Source organism: Mus caroli, unplaced genomic scaffold (genome assembly GCF_978045245.1).
Source record: "Mus caroli unplaced genomic scaffold, Mus_caroli_1 scaffold_4, whole genome shotgun sequence".
NCBI lineage: Eukaryota > Metazoa > Chordata > Mammalia > Rodentia > Muridae > Mus > Mus caroli.
In genome coordinates, this window is record NW_028227259.1 from 21,140,949 (window position 1) to 21,162,479 (window position 21,531).

General features: G+C 40.8%; 1 protein-coding gene and 1 pseudogene across 3 annotated transcripts in view; one reads left to right on the forward strand and one right to left on the reverse strand.

Moving 5' to 3' along the window:
- Lhfpl3 (LHFPL tetraspan subfamily member 3) overlaps positions 1-21,531 on the forward strand; it is a 549,054-nt gene that overhangs the window by 186,658 nt on the left and 340,865 nt on the right. The window lies entirely within an intron of this gene.
- LOC110294631 (large ribosomal subunit protein uL16-like) lies at positions 7,859-8,510 on the reverse strand (annotated as a pseudogene).

Sequence of the window (21,531 nt, forward strand, 5' to 3'; positions counted from 1 at the left end):
AGTCAAAAAAGAGAACATTCTCTGACACAACAAATTATCCTAGTTTAGACATTTAAATCTATTTCAAAACCAGGAGGCTAGGTGATTAATTTTTCACTGGGATTGTGTGAAGGGATAAAATGTGTCACCAAAGGGACTGCAGACCTTATGAATTGGGTAATTTATGATTTTGACAAAATGTCCAAAGTCAAAGAGACCACATTATGTTGAGCTACCTGTGTCAGTGAGGACATTAGTGAAGAGAAAATCAGCTTCCTAGGAGTCTTCCAGGGAATTCTGCTCCCCAGATCACATCTGTAAACATGATTATATAATCTTGTAGCCATCTTTCACCCATCAACACTAGCTAAATGTTCTTCCCCATAATGATTCTATAGAGACTTATTTTTATACAAAGAAACAAGAGCACTAGAGGTTACCATCTTGCCCTCTGTCTTCATTATACACTATTGACCTTTCTCTTTGAAATTCTTTTCTGGATCCACAGAAGTACTCTCTCACTATTATTCTCCAGCTCTTTGATCTCTCACCTTTGAAATCTTTCTTCGTACCCTTTTCTTTATCTCTATCTGAATGTGCATCCATATGCAACTACAATCCATTATTTTTCTTCCTTTTCTCTCACAGGGTGACCATCTCTGTTCTAGGCATTTAACTACCAGCAATCTGTTAATGACTTATTTCTGCCCAGCTACCTTAATCTTCAACCCTTATATCCAAATATGTGCAGAATATCTCTAATTGAATTTCCCATATCTCTCAAGTCAAAGAGGGGGGTGCTTCAACTTCTCTTCTGTCACTCTGCACTCCTCCTTTTGGCTCCCTTTACTAATCATAGAGGTATAATCTCCACCTCGATTCTTAGCCTTCATAATCTAGGCACATCAAGATAATATCTATGCTAAGTAGTTGCCTGAATTTCTCTAGATGTATCCCCAGAACAGTTGCTCTTGCTTTTGTTTAGCCATCTCTGAGATTAGTGTGGCTGTCCTGACAGCATGGGACTCTTCAGCCTTTCCTTTTGCTTCTTGGACATCAGCTTCACTCTCGTTGCTTGGCTTTTCCTGTCTCTTTGATTGTCAGTCTCAGGAAATTTTAGAAGAAAACTATCTTGACCATCAAGACTTATCAGCTCTTCCTGATGATGCATTAGCTAGACATCCAAAGTCCTGCCCCATCGATTTAACACCCAAGCCATCATTGAATCTGTTCATTCTACTTGATACCCTTGCTGACTTGATTTAATTTAAGCCCTAATCTTCTTTTTCCTGTATTATTAAAACACTTTTCAAGTGGTCTCCAGTCTCCTCCTCTGTTACCCTCTTGGCAGCTAGAATGAGTGTTAAAACATAGCACTAATCACTTCTCTGCTTAAAAGGTATCACTGGGTATCTGCAATCTTGATATCTCATCAGAAAAAAATAAAAATTCATGGACTATTTAAAAGACAAGGCAGTTGCTTTTAACTCAAGAGGTAGTAACTCCAATGAGGGCTCCAGCATTTATAGAAAGAGCTCTTTGGGGAGCTGAGATGCAGGCTCGCTCACATGGCCTGCCTCTACCCACATTTCCATCTCCAGGAAATCCAGAGCTCAGTAATATTAAATGCTATGGGACTCCTAAATCTCAGACACAGAAATGGACCTTTCTGAATCTCCGGGCCTTTATAGTGCCTGATGTCCAATAACATTAACTTGACATCCACAGGATGACAGGAAGTTTTATCAAAGAGCCAAAGGTGTTTCTGAGATGTTAAAGGACCTGGAGGCGTAGCTAAAAGAACCCTTTGTGGTTATTCACACTATAATTCAATGCATTCCTTTTCTTAATTCCCTGTCAGTGCTATTCCTGTAAAGTACTAGACAAAATAATTCCTCACCTTACTTGGTATTTACACCTTTAAAGTATTTATAGATCACACGTGCAGTCACACTTAGTCATCATCTAACTCAGCAGTCTGCAGTCTGCTCCTACACTACTACTTCAGAAGTCTCTCTCTCCATAAGAGGGGAATTTTCCCTAAGTTGTTTCCCTTTTTAATAAAAAAGCTCTTAAGATATAGCCCTTCCACTTGGAATAATAAATTGTAAAACTTTTAGAGATAATAATTTTGACTAAAAATCATTATTTCTACTTTGTTTGACATTGACATGACCATAAAATGTTGGGTGGTGAAGAAAGAGACGATTCATGAAGAAGCTATCAAGACTGTGATGAACAATCTCAGTTGCCAACGTGGTAAGGTCTAGAATTACCAGGTTTCTGGATATGCCTATGAGGGGTTATTGCCAGTGAATTAATTGAAGTGGAAAGATCCATGCACTGAAGGTGGCACCATTTTCTGATCTGGAGTTCAACATTGTGTTAAAAGGAAAACTAAGCTAAGTATAGGCGTGTTTGCTCTCTTCTTCTGGCTTCTGATGTAACATGATCAACTGCTTCAGACTCCTGGCATTTTGGTTTGCCTGCAGTGATAGGCATACCCTGAAAATATGGGTCACAATAAACTCTTCCCACCCCCAAGTTGTTTGTGCCAGAATAGCTCATCACAGCAGCAGGAAAAAAATAACAAAATAGTCAGTAATTTATGACTTCTTTTCTGTCTTTTCTTCTTGTTGTCCTATTAACCCCTGTAAGACCATCCTTAATGTTAAACAAAATTTTTTTTAACTCTCTGCGTTTCTCTGACTGAACTGCAAATAAGCTTATTTTGGATACATTAGGAGCATCACCCTAGAAGGAAGAGAAATTCTTGGCATTATTTTACATCCTTGTGAGGGATTGCTCACATCATATAACTTGATAAGAATTTGCCAAAATCCCATATGACACTTCCATCAAGCTGTGAAAATTCTCATTCTGGATCTCTATTACAAGAAGTCATATTTGTCTACAATCCAATAAAAAGTATCACAGTACAATTTCCAAGGCATTCAAAACTGTACCCTTCATTTGATTCTGTGCATTCCCATGTAGAAACTGGAAAAAAAAGTTCATTAAGTGACTGAATGACTTAAGTAACTGAATAGAAAACCAAAGATATAGTCCAGGAAATCCTTAATAGTCCATATACATTCCTCTTCCTCCTTTCCCAGAAACCCCTCCTCACACAATCATCCAGTTCTTTTTCAGGCATACTTGAAAAAAAAATTGCCAGAAAGAGAGTATGTTTTGAGTCTAGCAACATTAAATCCCACAGAACACTCAATTTCAGACACAGAATGTTATAATTAGTTGTTTATGGGCTACAAAGAAAATTACTATTCCAATGGATGATGAACATTAAGATTATTCTGGTCTTGGGATAGGGACTTAATGGCTAAAGTACTAAGTTATATCCCTAGTCCGTATTTAAGATGGCAGGCATTGTAGTGAGCACTGGAGCTGAGCAAGTGGAGAAGGGAATTCCATGGGTTCATTAGCTAGCTAGTTTAATGAAATCTGGGAGTGCTGAATTCACTGAGAGACCCTACCTCAAAGAATCAAATGAAGAGCAATAAAGAAAGACAAGTGATGTCAACTTCTGGTCTCCTAGAAAGACATGGGAGAAATGTACACATCCGAAGAAATAAGAAAGACTCTTCACACAAGATGATGGTGAATAGGAAGAAAAGTCATGAATCTAATGGGAGCATGGAGAGGCAGAGGAGAGAATGGTTACATCCTGGGAAAGAGAAAACTGCAGCATTAGCTCATGCCCTGGCCACTTGTGCAGCCACTCAAGTGCATATATTCTCACAGCTAGGACTGCTCTGCCACAAACTGAAGTAGGACATCCCCTCCTTTTGTTGCTCAGACTCTCTGCACATGCATCTAAAGCATGAACCCAAGTGCATATCATAAGAAAAAGATGTGCTTTTTTTCTCTGTGGAATAAAGCATTGAAGTAAACAGTACGCATTAAAGATTTCTAAATTTAGAACATTGAATATAGACCCTTGACAAAGAAATCAAATTAAACCAACCCCTAGGACTTATAAATTAATGTACCTCTAGATCAATTCATGTACCAATTCTCATCAGAGGACCTTCTGTTTGTAGTAGATGGCAGTTAACACAGAACACAAGTGGTCAAATGGCAGAAAATAAGAGACTGTAGAGTACTTACCCCTAAGTGTGTGGAGTACTCCCTCCTCCCAAGGCTCAGGGATCATTGAAGAAGAGAAAACAGAAAGAGTGTAAGAGGCAGAGGCAGTGGATGACTACAAGGAAGCTGTGTCTTGTACACATGGCCGGGGAGCCACACTTGTGAACTTACATATTGTGACACCACACACAGGCCTGTATTGTCTCAAGCCAGACAAAATCCCAGCAAGGGGGAAATAAGTAGACCCATTCCTGTCCAAGGAGCTATTGGTAATCCACAGCTCCTGGGAGAAAGAGAGTCTGTTTTCTTCTAAGAACACATTCCCTGGTACGTGACTGCACCCCAGTAGAAGGCCACACATCTAAGAATATATGAGCCGCACAAGTTGGAGTTGATGTACTTAAAATCAAAAGGGACAAAAAAAATCAGATAGAAGAGAGGTTCTGGGAGAAGCTGGGGGAGGGGTAAATATAATCAAAGCACATTGAACAAAAATTTCAAAGAAATAATACAAATGAAAAGAACTAGAGAATCAAAATTGAAGCTTTATAACCATTTGATAAAATGTCTATTATCCAAATATGTAAAAATCAAGGATGAAAAGGCTCTTTGGCTCATTTCTACATTCTTTAAATGTTTAATCCAACCCATATCCTCGGAGCATCCTACCTCTACTTTAAGACATGTTATTTCATCTCCAGAGACATTTAAAAGGTTTTCTAAATACAGTTTCACAACCATCACAACGAGTTGTTCTATAAAACAAGATAATGATTGACTCTTTTCCAATATTAATTAAGTGATAGTTCTGTCAGGCTGCTGCTGCCCCAGTGTTCTGGCATTGGATCTCACTAAGGCACCAGCAAGTGTAGCTTCTGACCCCTGACTCCCCATGCTTCGGCCTCAGACCCTCTCTTGTCATTTAATACACTCACAGGGATGATAAGATGTCCCTGCCTTTGCTCACTGGCTACAGATATAGGTTGCCTAACTCAAAATATTTATAAATTAAGCTTGTATTTCCTACATGTACAAGATTCAAGACATCACATTTATTGTAAAACACGACAAAAATGTCAAAGCATGTCAGTAACAGGCGACAGCACAAAGTTCCAGTGAATTCGTCCTCCTCCCATCCTTCGCCCTTAGTCTTTGCGTATCAGAAGCAGTAACTAACCTCCTCATTCCAGCTTAACCTTTCCTTAGGTAGCATAAAAGGCACCTGTCACTCCCAATGTGAAGGAATTCTAACCAGTAAACCCTTGCAGGTTCTTTAATGAGCCTGGCTGATCTTTAACCCAAGAAATAGGCAATCCATCTGTTCAAGGAAGCTCAGCGCCTGCAAATGGTTAGCTCTTGTCACAGGAGGCATTTCAACACACAGCTTCCATCTGGCCACTGCTGCTTGCTAATCTAAAAAGAGACTTGGGGATATGGGGGAGAGTGACATTTCCAGTTAACAGTAATTATTTCTAAAAGCTTACAGCTTCTTTTCATATTTCCTGCTCTTTCTGACACTTCTGTCTCCCATGGAGGGCTTCAGAAAATGAGGTTATTGGTATAATCTTCAGGCTATTTATAAATAAGATATTCTTCTACCAAACCTTGCTTTTGATCTTTCTCCTGTTTATACGTCAATTCCTCCCACTCAGTTGTTTGGTTTTATACCTTAATAGTTTGATATTCCTGGTACTTTGCCCCTCTCTGGAGCGCATGTGTTGAAATAGAGCAAGCCTGCCTATGACCCATAACTCTGATCCTTATGCTATAAATCCTTAACTAGTACCTGCCCTGATGACTGCAATGGGTAGAGCATGGAAACCCATGATATTTATGTCATTTTTATCCAACTTACAAATTGTTGATTCCCTACTTTCTGTAGCTCAGATGGTTCTAAGTATCATGTACAGATGTACTTCATCAATGACCAGCTTGTAGAAGAATGCTTCATATGTAGCATTCTTCCCATGGTGGTCTCTAGCCAAATGGATAAAAGAAGTTGAAGAAATCTATCTAGGACAACTTGAACATAGTTCTGTTTATTAATAAATAGTTCCTCTCCATTAAGTCTCTCTTTAGATAGGTAATTGTGTTCTGAAGCCAAAGGCAGTTAGGGAGATTGTCCAACCACCACAACAGATCAGAGCAAAGGATGGTCCAGAAGAGTTCCACCGGAGACTTGCTAGGAAAAATGAAACTCTAAACTTTGGCTTCCAGTACAATTGAAATGAATGATGAGTTCTTCCACAAAGTCAGTACATAGCACATTATCATGTTAATGTCTTGAAGTACAAGGCCTGAGTGACAACTATATAATCAATTCTAATATTTTAAATAAAAACAGCCCTTTCCACTTTTTATCAGCTTTGTGGATCTGAACAGTGTGAGCGCTAAAGAGGCTTTAGAGAAGCTTGTACTTAGCACATGTTGCAGGAAATATTCAAAAATGAACCAGCATGTTACCACGCTTGTGCCATCAACTCTCTGCCCCAGCAGCCCGGCTGGCCATGCACTGGATGACAATGGCTGACCTATTTTTATCTTGTGGAGACTCTGTCCCAGAACTTTACAATCTGTCCACCCAGCTCACTAGGTTCCCACTGGCAGTCACTACCACACCAGCCCCGTGCTTCACATCTCCCACAGCCTTGGTAGTGCACTTTAGGCAAACCCATGCTTTGCCGCAGTACCTTTCTCTCTTGAACCTGGATGAGTCCCAAGCCCCTGCATGAAGGAAAATGCAACACAAACTTAGTTCAGAAACAACAATAACTCAATCGCTGGGGGCAGTAACTAAAATCCTAATCTTGTAAGCCTTATTAAATCTAAATCCTCCAGTGGTGAATCCTGATGGATCCACCACTGAAACCGGGAGACACTTGTAGCTACATCTTGTCTTCATGCTATCCTTTTCCAACAAAAGGCCGTTACTCTCTCCTGCTTCCTCTCTTCCACTGTCCAACCCAGAAGTCCTGCCTACTCACCCAGTGATTGATTCCTTTATTCACTAGGGGATTGGTTCACAAGAACACCACCAGGCCTATCCACAACAGGCAGGCACCACAGAAAGCCTAACTTGAAGGTCTCAACATGCTAAAGATACACTGACATGTAGGGATAAGGTTTGCCCAAATCTGCAGAGCTAAAGTATAAAAGCCAGAGCCCAGTTTTGAAGAATCTGCCTTTCATATTCTTTGTGACTGTGCACCTTTACTTTGAATGCACACACTACATGTTGAATAAAGTATCAATGCATTGTCAAATAACATCAGGAAAGCATCTTAGTGTAGACTGTTGTCACGGCACCTTTAGCCATTACACATGGCAGTCAGTTGGTACATAGCAAATGTGTTTGCTATTATTTTCTTATAAAATATTTTGTCACAGAGCAAATATTGATAGTATCCTTTCTCCTCTCCCAACCACTCTGAGTTCTTACCTACCTGCCTACCCAATAACAACGTCAAGGTTTTTCTTTCTATATGCAAAATAAAACACACACACACACACACACACACACTCAATGTGGAATTCATTTTGCATTGACCAACTACTGCTAGACATAGGGTCTGACATGGAATGTGGTTTATATATCCAGTGACAGTCAATTGAAGAAAACTGATTTTCCTTTCCCAGCAGCTATCAGTTGCAAATAGCTTCTCATTTAGGGGTGGGACTTTGTGTCTATAACTCCTTTTTTTTAAGCAAAATTGATGCGAGATTGATTATTGAACACGATTTGGTAGGGTATAGGAGAGAACTATTGAAGCCTTCAGGAATGCAGGGCTCTCCACTTGTCCAGAGGACCATGATTGGGGATATATTTGACACCACAGCCATCAGGAATGAGCCACTTCTCAGCAACCATGTCTTCAAATTCATCTGCATCAAACTTGGTGAAGCCCCACTTCTTTGAGATGTGGATCTTCTGGCGGCCAGGGAACTTGAACTTGGCTGTGAACAGAGCCTCAATCACATCTTCCTCATTCTGCAACTTGGTTCAGATGGACATGATGATCTGGCCAATGTGAACCCTGGCCACTGTGCCCTGGGGCTTCCCAAAGGCACCATGCATCCCTGTCTGGAGCCTGTCAGCCCCAGCACAAGACAACATCTTGTTGATACAGATGACATGGAAAGGGTGGAGCCTCACTCGGATATGAAAGCCATCCTTGCCATGACTCTTTACCATGTTTTGTTGGCACAAATATGGGCAGCCTCCAGTGCTTCAGAAGAGAGTTCTGACACCATATGGCCACAAAGTGGGAATTCATCAACTTTCGCTTTCTTCCATCCCAAATCGAAGATTCGGATTTTAGCATCAGGGACACCATGGCAGAAACAAGACTTTGGGTAAGGCTTGTTCTTACAATACTGGTAACACTGGGCGGGGTGGCAGCCCATGATGACAATAGGATCGTCGGTGGCGCACCAGAGGAAAAGAGCCTATAACTCCTTCTTAATACTAGGATTTGTCTGGTTTGAGCCTACGCAGGTTGTATGCATGCTACAGCAGTCTCTTTGAGTTCATATATGTATGAGTTCTGTATCATAATCTGTAGATTTGAGCTTATACAACATGGCTGCAAAGCTTGATTCTTTCATTCATTATTTTTGTACTATGAGTTATTTTCTAATAAGGAATGGAACTCTCAATGAAGATAATGCCTGTATATTAATAGAGAAAAGTGAGGGTGGATCAGATAGGCAGATGGATAGTCTTCAAAGATGTCTACAGCCTAATCTTCAAAACTGGGAATACTTTAACTTACCTGGTAAAAGTAACACTGTGGATGTGATTAGCTAAAGAAGGAAGAGACAGATGGTCATCCTATAACATCCAGTTGTCTCAGCCTGACCATGCAAGTATAACCAGAGAGCTTTTCCTGTCTGAGTTCACATCAGCCAGAGAGACGACTGTGATCAGAGAAGTGCAATGTCACTGACCTTTAAGATGATGGGATCGGGCCAGAAGCCAAGAAATTAAGATGGCTTCTGCAAGATAGAAAGACTGAAGAAACGAGTTCTTCCCCAGAGCATCCAAAAATCAATACTGCCCATCCAACACACCAACTTAGCTTAGAGAGGACTGCATCAGATGCAGCGTATCCATAACTATAAGATAATGAGCTTCTGTAGGGTTTAACAACTGGTTTTTTACTCAGATATGATGACTGCAATAGGAAACTGAGACAGTATTATTCCAAGTGACCTAAATAGAAAACCCGAGTTCAGAGTCAATTCAACCTCTCGATTCAGCAACTACACTCTTGGTGCCGATTGCTACATGGGAGGCTCTTTTTCTACAAAGTTTGGGAGATGACGATAGTTGTAGCCACTATAAAGGAAATATGGGTAAATTAAGCAAGCTTCATAGAGGGAAGGATTGCCTCTGGTTTGGGGCACAAATTTTTCAGTGCTGACTTAGAAATAAGAAAGAGGTTTCTAGGGAGCAATGAATATGTATTAGGGTGGGAGACCAGAAGACCCTGGGCTGACAGCTGCAGATCAAGGAAGAAAATCCAGGTCAGATTGGGCTGAAAATGAAATCAGTTCCCAAACCCTGCTCTATAATAAAGTCTTCACTAATGGCGTGTTCTCAGGAGCCAGGCACGAAGAACCAAGTAAAGAATCTTTCTATGAGGTCAACATTCCGCTCACTTTGCTTTCGTTTCCTTTGAAATTAGGTTCTTTTCTACTTTTGGTCTGAATATTCCCTTTAATTAACAAAGTTATAGAGTGCTATTAGCTACTGTTATTGAAAGGGTCTTACCTGACAAAATAGAAAGCTGGAAACCTGACAAGGGAAGTCCTTATATGGCTGTGGGTGAGGAGAGTCTTGGTTCATAAAGTACAGAAGAATGAAAGGAGACCTGCAGGTATGTGACAAGCTCATGGGACCAGGCTGGATATACATGGCTGGCATCCAGTGAGTAGGGGCCTCAGCATAATCTCATAGCAGTCCATCCTGCTAAATTCTTATCTAGTCAATAGTGCCCAGACTGAGAAACATGGTCCACAGCAGGTTGTAAGATAGTGAAATAAAGGTCTGTTAGACACTCGGAACTGCAAGACTGGTTGTGTTCAAGAAATTAAATAAATATACACTTCTCTTATGTATTTCAGTCATTTTCACATGGGAAATGTCCTAGGTAACTGTTACTGTGATGTTGAGTGTTATTTTATGTCTTTACAGATGAAGAAACTGAGGCTAGGGAAGGTTGTGAATGTATGTTCTGCATAATCACTTATCAAGACTGGATAATTATTTATAATTCCTCTCCCATCCATCTCCAAGACCCTGGGCTGAGGTCAACACCATCATCTATTGCCTTGGTTTCTAAATGAAACAATGACGTAAGAGTCTCTCTCTCATCCTTTTACGCACTATTGTGTGAGGAAGCATTCCGAAAAGTGCTTCTGACCTTCCTGCTATTAAACCTGTAATAGGTTTTCTACTTCATTGTCTGTAGTCAGGTTTCTGATAGTTCTAGAATTTTGGTTTCTTTTTAAAGGCACAGAAATATTATAAGATCTACTTTCATTTTAATCCCAGGTGTAGAGATGTGGGGCTGCTTTGGACTGTCCACAGCAGCTGACCATGATTTGCCTCATGCTCTAGCAGAAGCATAGTTTAGGCCAGCTCCAGATAATTTCCAAGATTGTGTGATGTTTGGAATTCCAGGAACTTTTCAGAGGGTGCACAAATTTAAGGGCCCCAACGGGCCTGGTGGGTGGCTGTTGATCATTAAGGGAGGTTGGTTACAGTTTGTTGCAGTGGTCAAAGAAGAAACAAAAGGAAAGAAGTTAGATTCTATGATCTCCTCTATCCTTGGTTATCTTCTATCTAGTGTTATAGAGTAAAATGGGGGAACAAAGGTGGGGAAAAGAACCCACAAAGTGGCAAAGACCAGCTACATTCCTCTTCAGATTGCCTTCCATGTACACATCCTCTCCACACACATATACAAATGTACACATATGTGTGTTTGCATTCATACCCACACACATCCATATGCCTCTAACTTCTCTAGTCCCAATATATCAACACAGGATATACTAAGTGCCTTTGCAAAATATCCTGTGGCACCAAAGTATCATTGCCATTCCCACCCATTGCTTAGTGGTTCACTTTCCTGTCTCCCTTTTCCACTGAAATATAAGTTACTTGAGAGTAATGATAATGTGACTCTCATTTCAGAACCAGGAACATGGCAAAATATAAGGCTATTTTTCTCTTCCTTGGCATATAGTGAAATAGAGAGATGGTGAGAGTGACAAATAAAGTTTTAACCAAAGGGAAGGACAGGGAAGGTGTAAAATAGTCTGTGAAAATAAGCCCAGAAGATTGTTGACAGATGACAGTATTAGTGCATACAGCAAGTTTATTGACATAGATTCTATTGTTTTTGTTTTTGTTAATTTTATATTAGCATACAATGTAACATTCTTCATGGAATTTTTGAACACATGTGTTCTGATTCTCCTCTAACTTACTCCCTTCCCCACCTCCCTCTCCAGCGTCGCTTGTTCTCTCTTCTCCCTTTGGTATATGAAGCCCTGGTTCACTTTCTATTTGTTTCCCTAAGGCAACACAAATAGTGAAAAATGTAGCCTTCCGTTTATTTTAGTGGTCTTACAGAGCCAAGAGTAGCACTTCTAAACCTAGGAGACAGTCAGCACGGAACTGACTGATTAAGAGCAGGTCTGAGAGCTGATATTTTTAAAAGCCTGAGATCCTGTCTCAGGCTGAGTCTGTCCTTTGACACTTCTCCAACTAATTCTGTTTGGAACGCTCGACAATGACCATGACTCCACCTCTCCAGCATAAAATCCTGGTTAAAACAGCATGACTCTCCGTCACAAGTGACCTGTCCTCCTCTCAGAGGACGGGTTGCCCCCTTCTACATCTCCTTTTACCAGGGTTAAGGGCTTTAAATATCAGTTGGTGTCTGAAATTTATAATTCATCCAACCTTCAGAAGTGGGTACCACAGTTTAATTCTCTATCTAACTTGGGTACCATTCTGAACAACTAGAAATCAGGGGAAAAGAATTTACATGCTTGGGGTGCAGTGACATAAAGAGTCTGCAACAACGGGATCACAATTCTTTTAGTGATAATTGCAATGGATTTTAAGATCTTATATTTTTAGGGCTTGGCGTAAATTCATACTGGTAAGTTTGGAGGGGTATTTGTGTGCTATTGGGCCCATTTGGAATGTAAGGTATGTATCATGCAGCACAAGACACCTTTTAATAAATGGTTATTTGACAAACCATCACAAGATCATAGCTGGCCTCCACAAAGACAGGAATTCAGAGCGTTACAGGGTCAGACACATTTTGATGGGGCATCAGTAGTCTGTTCTGTTAAGAATGTAACATCTTCTTTTCCCATTAACCCAGAGCCCTGCACCATTTCTCTTTGCTCTTCCTAGGACATGCAGGACTTTTTGCTGAGACAGGATAGGTGAGCATCAGTGAGCAGGCCAGCTCCCCTACCTCTCTCAGTCTCTCCCACTGGATTCCTAATGAGCCTATAAACATAACTTCTGAAGAAAAGTAATGCAGTTTTTATGTGGAAAGTGGAGAATGACTGAGGCAGAGGAACTGATACAGTTTGGGTCTCTTTGAAATCACAGATTCTCCTCCTGCCTCTTAAAGGAGGCACTGGGCTGATTTAAAACTACCTCAAAAACAGACTGTAAAACACAAGAAAAGATCCTTCTGGAAAGTGTATCTGATTTCATAAAGGACAGTAGCATTTGTGCCAAATGTAGGATTTCTGAATCAGATAAATTAGATAAAACCTAGTAATCGGTCCATTGCAACTTAAATCAAAATAGAAAACCCCTCAATGTGTCTTGAGTCCAAGACTCGATGCCTTTCTTGCTCCTTGATATGCTCTTGAATCAGGTTTGCCTTTTACGTTTATCCACTTCTTTTAGTTCTAACTGAATAGTGTGAGAATCGGCTCCCTTTCATTGTTCCTGTAAAAGAAACCCTTACCCATAATCACCAACCTTTTGTCCTTTCCTTTCCCTGGCTTCAGTTGCCAGAACAATAGAAAAGACTGAATACCAAATGAGTCTCACCAGATAGCGAACGCATTAGCTTCATGCATTAGCTTCAGTATGGCTTGCTCTAGACCCTCTTTCATAGCTGCCCTGTCCTTCCCACCTTCCAAAACCACCTCCTATTCTTACTCCCTCCCACTGGCCCCCAGGGACCATTCAAATCTTGTTAATATTTGGTTCAGTTCCTCTGCATCTTTGCCTGCTAATGCCAAAAACAGTATGAAGGAGGGTCCTAAACTTCCAGACCCTTCACCAAGGTGAATTTGTGCTAAGTGGACCTAGTTAGAGTACTCAACCCACTTTTCTCCTCCCACTGCGATGTATGGGTAGCTCTTTGGGATGCTCACGTGCTGGGAACAGGGGCTTGGTTTAGGCATTTGATCTCTCCAGCCAGCAGCTCCTGCTCCTTATCCTTTGATTGCCATCCAATGCTACTACAAACCTAATTGAACTGTTTGAAAATGAGGAAGCAATCCTTTCACAGATCAGCCTCTCCTCTTCACCCAGCTGCCCCCACCCCGACCCCTCGCAGAACAGGCAAGGTAATGTGGCCAACAGCAAAGCTTCTCTCTTCTAGAGATGGACAGTCATCTTTCTTTTCTTTCTCAGCTCATGTGAAAAAAATCTTCAAACATACTATTTAAAGGATAGTGGTAACTCTGAGTCCTCAGTGAACTACAGGCCTTAGGATAGTTGCAAACATAAAGCAAAAACAGGGAAAAATTGCCCTGATATCAGCAAGCTAAGTTTCTATTTCAAAACTCCTGGCCCATGTGATCTGGAAATATAGATCTTTTAGCTGTCTTTCTAAAGAATGTATTTAATGGATTGTTAGTGGATGTACACTGTTTAGAGCCTGATTTTGAAAGAAATAATGGGGAAACAACTATGGAATCTGATTTAACACCTCATTTGTAGTTTGTATTTAATTGTATATTCCAGTAGAAAATCCATAAAAAAAATAATCTATCACCTTTGGATCAGTAAGCTAACTTATCTTGCAAAACCAAAACAATTGCCAACTGCTTACAAACAGGTACTATATTGTGAATACTTTATATACAATGTGTATATAGTATATATATGCAGTGTATACTGCACTAACACTGCAGGAAAGGAAAGACAATAAGACATTTTTAAAAGGAGGGCAAATAGTTAAACCCATGTCTTAGTCAGGGTTTCTATTCCTGCACAAACATCATGACCAAGAAGCAAGTTGGGGAGGAAAGGGTTTATTCAGCTTACACTTCCATACTGCTGTTCATCACCAAAGGAAGTCAGGACTGGAACTCAAGCAGGTCAGAAAGCAGGAGCTGATGCAGAGGCCATGGAGGGATGTTCTTTACTGGCTTGCCTCCTCTGGCTTGCTCAGCCTGCTCTCTTATAGAACCCAAGACTACCAGCCCAGAGATGGTCCCACCCACAAGGGACCTTTCCCCCTTGATCACTAATTGAGAAAATGCCTTACAGTTGGATCTCATGGAGGCATCTCCTCAACTGAAGCAACTACAGCTGTGTCAAGTTGACACAAAACTAGCCAGTACAATTGACCCCTTGTCAACTTGACACACAAACACATCACTAGTAAGCCTCAACCCTTACATTCTTACTCATCCCCAAGATCTAAATAACTTTAAAAGTCCCACAGTCTTTACATATTCTTAAATTTTCAATCTCTTTAAAATATCCATCTCTTTTAAAATTCAAAGTCTTTTTACAATTAAAAGTCTCTTAACTGTGGGCTCCACTAAAACAGTTTCTTCCTTCAAGAGGGAAAATATCAGGGCACAGTCACAATTAAAAGCAAAAATCAATCTCCAACCGTCCAATGTCTGGGATCCAACTCACGATCTTCTGGCTTCCTCCAAGGGCTTGGGTCACTTCTCCAGCCATGCCCTTTGTAGCACACTCAGCGTCCTCTAGGCTCCAGCTGCCTGTACTCCACTGCTGCTGCTGCTCTTGGTGGTCATCTCATGGTATTGGCATCTCCAAAACACTGCATGACCCCTTCAGTCCTGGGCCATCAATAGCAACTGAGGTTGCACCTTCACCAATGGCCTTCCATGGCCTCTCACTGTGCCAAGCCTCAGCTGCTCTGCATGACCCCTTCATGCCTTCAAAATCAGTACCACCTGGGTGACCCTTACATATTACCAAGTCCTGCTGCAGCAGGAGTACAACCTTGGTTATCTCTGGAACACAGCCTCTTTGTGCTTTCAGAAAACACTTCCCAGAAGATGTCACCTCAATGATGCTGGTCTCTTCTTAATCACCGCTAATTTCTTAGCTCCAGCTAACCAGCATCAATAGTCCCAGTAAGGAAAAGTTTTTGCTTTAGTAGTTCTGGTACCTTGTTAATCACAGCTGATTCTTCAGCCCCAGCTAACTAGAACTACAGAATCTTAACAATCAAAACAGCAATGGCCCTGAAAAGAGTCTTTAATTTTCCCTCTGAAATTTCACAAGCCAGGCCTCCATCTTCTGCACTGTTCTCAACATTATCATCCAAGCTCCTACAAAACATCTGACAGAGTTCTTAACAATGAATGGATATTCAAGCCCAACGTTCCAAAGTCCTTCCACAGTCCTCCCCAAAACATGGTCAGGTTGTCACAGGAATACCCCACTCTGCTGGTACCAATTTGTCTTAGTCAGGGTTTCTATTCCTGCACAAACATCATGACCAAGAAGCAAGTTGGGGAGGAAAGGGTTTATTCAGCTTACACTTCCATACTGCTGTTCATCACCAAAGGAAGTCAGGACTGGAACTCAAGCAGGTCAGAAAGCAGGACTGATGCAGAGGCCATGGAGGGATGTTCTTTACTGGCTTGCCTCCTCTGGCTTGCTCAGCCTGCTCTCTTATAGAACCCAAGACTACCAGCCCAGAGATGGTCCCACCCACAAGGGACCTTTCCCCCTTGATCACTAATTGAGAAAATGCCTTACAGTTGGATCTCATAGAGGCATCTCCTCAACTGAAGCTCCTTTCTCTGTGATAACTCCAGCTGTGTCAAGTTGACACAAAACTAGCCAGTACAACCCACAATTGATATGACAATTGTTTTATTAACCTGGGATGATCACTATAATGTGACTATGTAGATTAAATTCTCTCTATGCTAATATCCTCAGTAACACATTGAATATCTAAAGTACTGCAAGTGTAGGGAATTATACAGCAAGATCATCACCTACAGTAAGTGTTGGGGTCTTTTAGACGTGAACTATGAAAGCATGTGCTTTGGAATTAGAAAGCCAAGTTCAGGTGCAGGCATCATGGCATCTTCATGACCACTCTTAGGCAATTGTGTGGCCTTACTCATTACACTGAGCAGTGGTCTCTTCTTTCAAAAATTTGTATACATCTCTCTGAGCTGTAAATGGAGCTTAATAAAAAAAAAGTCAGGATTTATGGCACATAGGTCTGACAAAACTCCAATACATTATGACTTTATGTATAATCCACATTATGAGTCTCCTTGCTTCCTGGTGAAATTGATCTATTTGCCTGACAGTGTACAAGGCTACATTTGTTACTTCAAAACATTCTAAGAATACAGACCTGTTCTTTTACAATTGTGTATCTAGAGTTTGGAACTGGGCTCAGGAACATAGGGACCACAAGGAATATGAATTCTCATCTGTAGGTTCTGGGGTTGTCCTTATAAATCTAAAAGCAGTTCTCACACATCTGCATAAAGTCATGATAGCTGGTGGTGGTAGGCTTCCCTACCTGGCTGTAGGGCTGTGTCTGCTCACCATCCCCGGGTTTGCTATTAGACATCAAGCAGATCAACTGGATGACTTTTTCACAGCACAGAGCATGAGGAAAAGAGCAGAATGAAGTGGAGAATTATATGCTGTGCTGGCTGGTTTCATGTGTCACCTTGACACACAGGCTAAAGTCATCAGAGAGGAAGGAGCCTCAGTTAAGGAAATGCCTCCATGAGATCAAGCTGTAGGCATTTTCTCAATTAGTGATCAGTCAGGGAGGGCCTAGCCCATGCTGGGTGGTACATCTCCTGGGCTGATAGTCCTGGGTTTCATAATAAAGTAAACCAAACAAGCCAGGGGAAGCAAGCCAGTAAGCAGAACCCCTCCGTGGTCTCTGCATCAGCACCTGCTTCCAGGTTCCTGCCCTGTTTGAGCTTGTGTCCTGACTTCCACTGATGATAAAGAGCAGAGGGGAAGTATAAGATGAATAACATTTTCCTCTCCAACTCGCTTTTTGGCTATGGCGTTTCATCACAGCAGTAGAAACATGTTTCGAGTTCCAGTAGCCTGAAGGGCCAGCCTTCCTCAGCTTTTGTACATATCAAAAGTATTTAACCATAGGAAATATGTCAGTCATATACAGCTAAAAACATAGTTTCAAGACAAGAATATGTTTTCTTTGTTGTTACAGTAAATGCCGGCTAAGTCTCAGTTATTTCAAATCTGGACAAGTGACATAGCATGACTTTTCAGACATAAGAGACAGAACTAAGCAAGTGTAAAAATGAACACGATTCATTAGAGTTGGAAGCTTAAGAGCTTTGTACATTTTGGAGTTATATTTCTGTCCCAGTCAGTACTTTCATTCTACATTTCAATGTAATATATAGCAAAAATCCTAAGCTGATATATTTACTTTGCAAATTTTTAAATTAAAATAAAATTATACCATTTACTCTTCCATTTCCTCCTTCAAATCACCCATATTCTCCTGTAATTCCTCTCAAATTAATGGCCTTTTTTTACTGAATATATACATGTACATATATACATAATGCATAAATATATAGATTGAACCTGTTGAACCCATGTAGTGTTGCTCGTATGTATATGATTTCAGGGATGATCAATTTATACTGGATAAACAATTAGGAATACCTCCCTGGGGAAGATCAATTTTTTTCCTTTTTCAGCAACCATTAGTTACTTTGTCTAAATATGGAGACCTGTGTGATCCCCTTCCATGTAATCAAGCCACTGGCACCATCGCTCAGGTCTTGTTTAGGCAGGGACACTGTTGAGAGATCGTGCGTATAACTTCCCTAACATTTCATGGAGACACAGTCTCACAGCACACATCTCTTTCCTCTGGCTCTTACAGTCTTTCTCCCCCACTTCCTCCAAGTTCCTGGAGCCTCAGGTGCAGGAGGTGTGCTGCATCTGTACCAGTTGTGGCCGAGCATTCCACCCAAATATGTCTGTGTGGGCAAACTATGCTCCATGATTTTGTTTTGTTTTGTTTTGTGACACATGAAGTTGGGTGGGTGGAGGTGTGGGTGAGGAACTGAGAGGAGCTGGAGGAAGGAATGGATATGAGCAACATATATGGCATGAGATTCTTGAATAGTAAATGAAAATCATATCTTTTTTTTTTAAGTGTGTGAGTGTGTTTGCAAGCCATGGGACTCATGAGGGATATTGCCATCAAAATTGTATATCTAAAATTGTGGAATGGTGGGAGGAAATGGTAAATTAGGGAAATTTATTAATCTTCTGTATCTGTCTTTTACAAAATATAACTTTTGCTTGATTTCTGCATTCCTGTGTCTATATAGATCCTCAGCTGTTTATATTTCAACAGTTTATGTTGGGTGTGCACTGGGTGATGTGGGTACCGCAGTTATTAGTAAGTGATCTGAGCCTCCTGAAGCTTACAAAATACCAGGAGTGTTTACCGATAAATACAACAAAGCATCTAGATGGTCTATCTTGGGCCCACAAAGGTATCAGCAAGATGTCAGTTCCACTGGAGTCCTCCAAGGAGTGGTGTAGCTGGCAGGTGTGGTAGACTTAGTTTTAGCTTTTGAGAATTACCCACACCAAGCTCTAGAGGCTGTACCAGTTTGAAATCCCCCAACAGTGAAGGAGGGCTCCCCTTCCCCCCACACTCTCCAGCATATGTTATTGATTTTTGATGTTTGGAATAGTAAGACAAAATCTCAAAGTTGCTTTGATTTACATGTCCCTAATTGCTAGGGACAATGAACATTTTAAAAGATATTTCTCAGCCACTCTTTTCTTCTTTTGAGAACGTTCCCATTGCAACAGCGATGGGTTTCTATAAACTTTCCCATTGCTTTCCTGCCAGGACAGTCTTGACCCTCAAACCTGATATCAGCTAAAATTATTCTTTTCTCAAGTTATATTTTGAGAAAAGATTTTTTTAATCACAGTGAGAGGAAAATCAATACAATTACAGAAAGCAAATAGCTTTGCTCAAAGCCCAACAATTTCAATTGTAATCTCACCCCCCTCCCTGAAATCCTCACAGAAATATACCGAATGATGTTTGACTGATCATCTCGATATAATTTCCCAGCTAAGTTGACACAAAATGAGCAACCACAGCAATTACTTTTTGTCCCTGTAAGAAGAACAAAGAGTGGGAGAAGGCAAGCAAGGGACAGTGTGATTGGAAGTGAGAAGTTCGAGGATCGGGAAGAGTCTGCAGGCTTTGTGGGAAAGGACACTGTTGGAGGGTATGCATTGTCACTGCGGGCCATGTAAGGAAAGGAGTAGAAGATGATCCTGGACATGCAGAGACATAAAGAAAAAGCTGCAATTGCAGAAGGGGCCTGGATTTTCTCCTAAAAACCACTGTGAATCATTGAAGACTTCAGCAAAATGTGTCTTGGTCATCTACGTGTGTTAAGAAGGTCACTCTGACCTCTGTTCTCACAAAACAGCATAAAACTGCCAGCTCTATTGAAACCTGTGAAAAAGACTTAAGGTCCTTAGGGATAAGAGAGAACACTGGAGTACAGACAGCATCATGTTTATGATTTTTTTTCCAAAAAGGATGAAATTATTACAGATTTGCCTTTAAAACTACCTGTGTAAGAAGTTAGAGTTGGCCTTGATACCTCTGTTTTTTTAATTAAACATTACATAATGAAGAGCAAAATCTCTTCCCCCAAAATGTTCTTATCTTCAAAACAGTATGAAAGCCTCCCAGAATTTCCCAGATTTCTCCTTGCTTGCTCCCTCACTGGGATATATATATATATATATATATATATATATATATATATATTGCTATAGACCTTGACCTTTTCAACAGACTGTAGGGCATGATGCACTCACTAACTGAAGCATTTTTAATAGACTTAAATGAAGTTGGTGGACCCAACCCTAGCCTTGTGTGTGTGTGTGTATGTGTGTATATGTATGTATGCATGTATACACACACATATGCACACATTCATACTTGTATACATACTCATTCTTATTTGGAGGTATTCTGGGAAATAACTGTTGAGTTAGAATCCAAAGGAAAACAAATATTTTATAATTATGCAAACAAATTTAATTTTAAAGAAGCTTTATACTTTTGAGCTCTGGGAAAGCATAGATTTGCATTTCTTCCTTTCTTGGGAGGCTTTTCTTCCTGTTTGAATAATATTGGCATTTTTCCAATTGCTGCTAATCTTATGTTGAAAAGCTTTCTGTTGGTTTCTTTCTTGCTTGTGATTTGATTTACTGGCGGGGTCTCTATGCAGAGGCTAACCTTATAGGAATACAGTGCTCTTCTTAAAAGTGTGAGCCATCCCTCTTTTATGTTCCACAACCAGGCTTCCCCACAGCAGGTAGGGCTGCTTTGTTTACATAGGCTTCAGTAATGCCGTCACAATATTTTAATGTAGAATCCAGCACAGTATTTATTATAGAATTAACAATAATATAAGTTACGGCATTGATGTCAGAGTAGTGGGCCAGGTAGCCCCCTCCATCCCTTGGCAACATAATTACTCAAAAAGATTATCTTAAACCTATTCAGATTAAATTTATTGATGATTCTTAGAAGTAAAAATAAAAACCAAATAGCCAGGAGAAACACTATGAATTCTCCCAGAGAGGAGAGTGAGAAGGAGAGACAATTTACTTTGAAGTCCATTCATCTCCACAGAGATTCTTGCTCACAATGGCCAGCTGGCCCTTTGCTGCCTCCACCCTCAGTGAGATAAGCTTGTCAGCCACCATCTCCACTACAGAACTCTCTAGATCTCCCCACTTTTTTTAGGTTGGTTTGTTTTTATTATTAATTATTTATTTACTGTACATCCCAATCATATCTTCCCCTCCCATTTCTTCTCCCAGTGTCTCTGTCTCCCCTTCCCTCCTCCTCCTGGCACCTCCTCTCTTTCTCCTCAAGTGAGGCCTCCCATGGATATCCACCAGCCCTGGCATAGCAAGCTGCACTAAGACTAAACACATCTTCTCCTACTGAGGCTAGAAGAGGCAGTCCAGTTAGGTGAAAGGGGTCCAAAGGCAGGCAACAGATTCAGAGACAGCCCCCTGCTCTCAATGTTAGAGGAGCCCTGCATGGAGACCCAGCTGCATGGCTGTTACTTGTGCAGAGGGCCTCTCCCTAC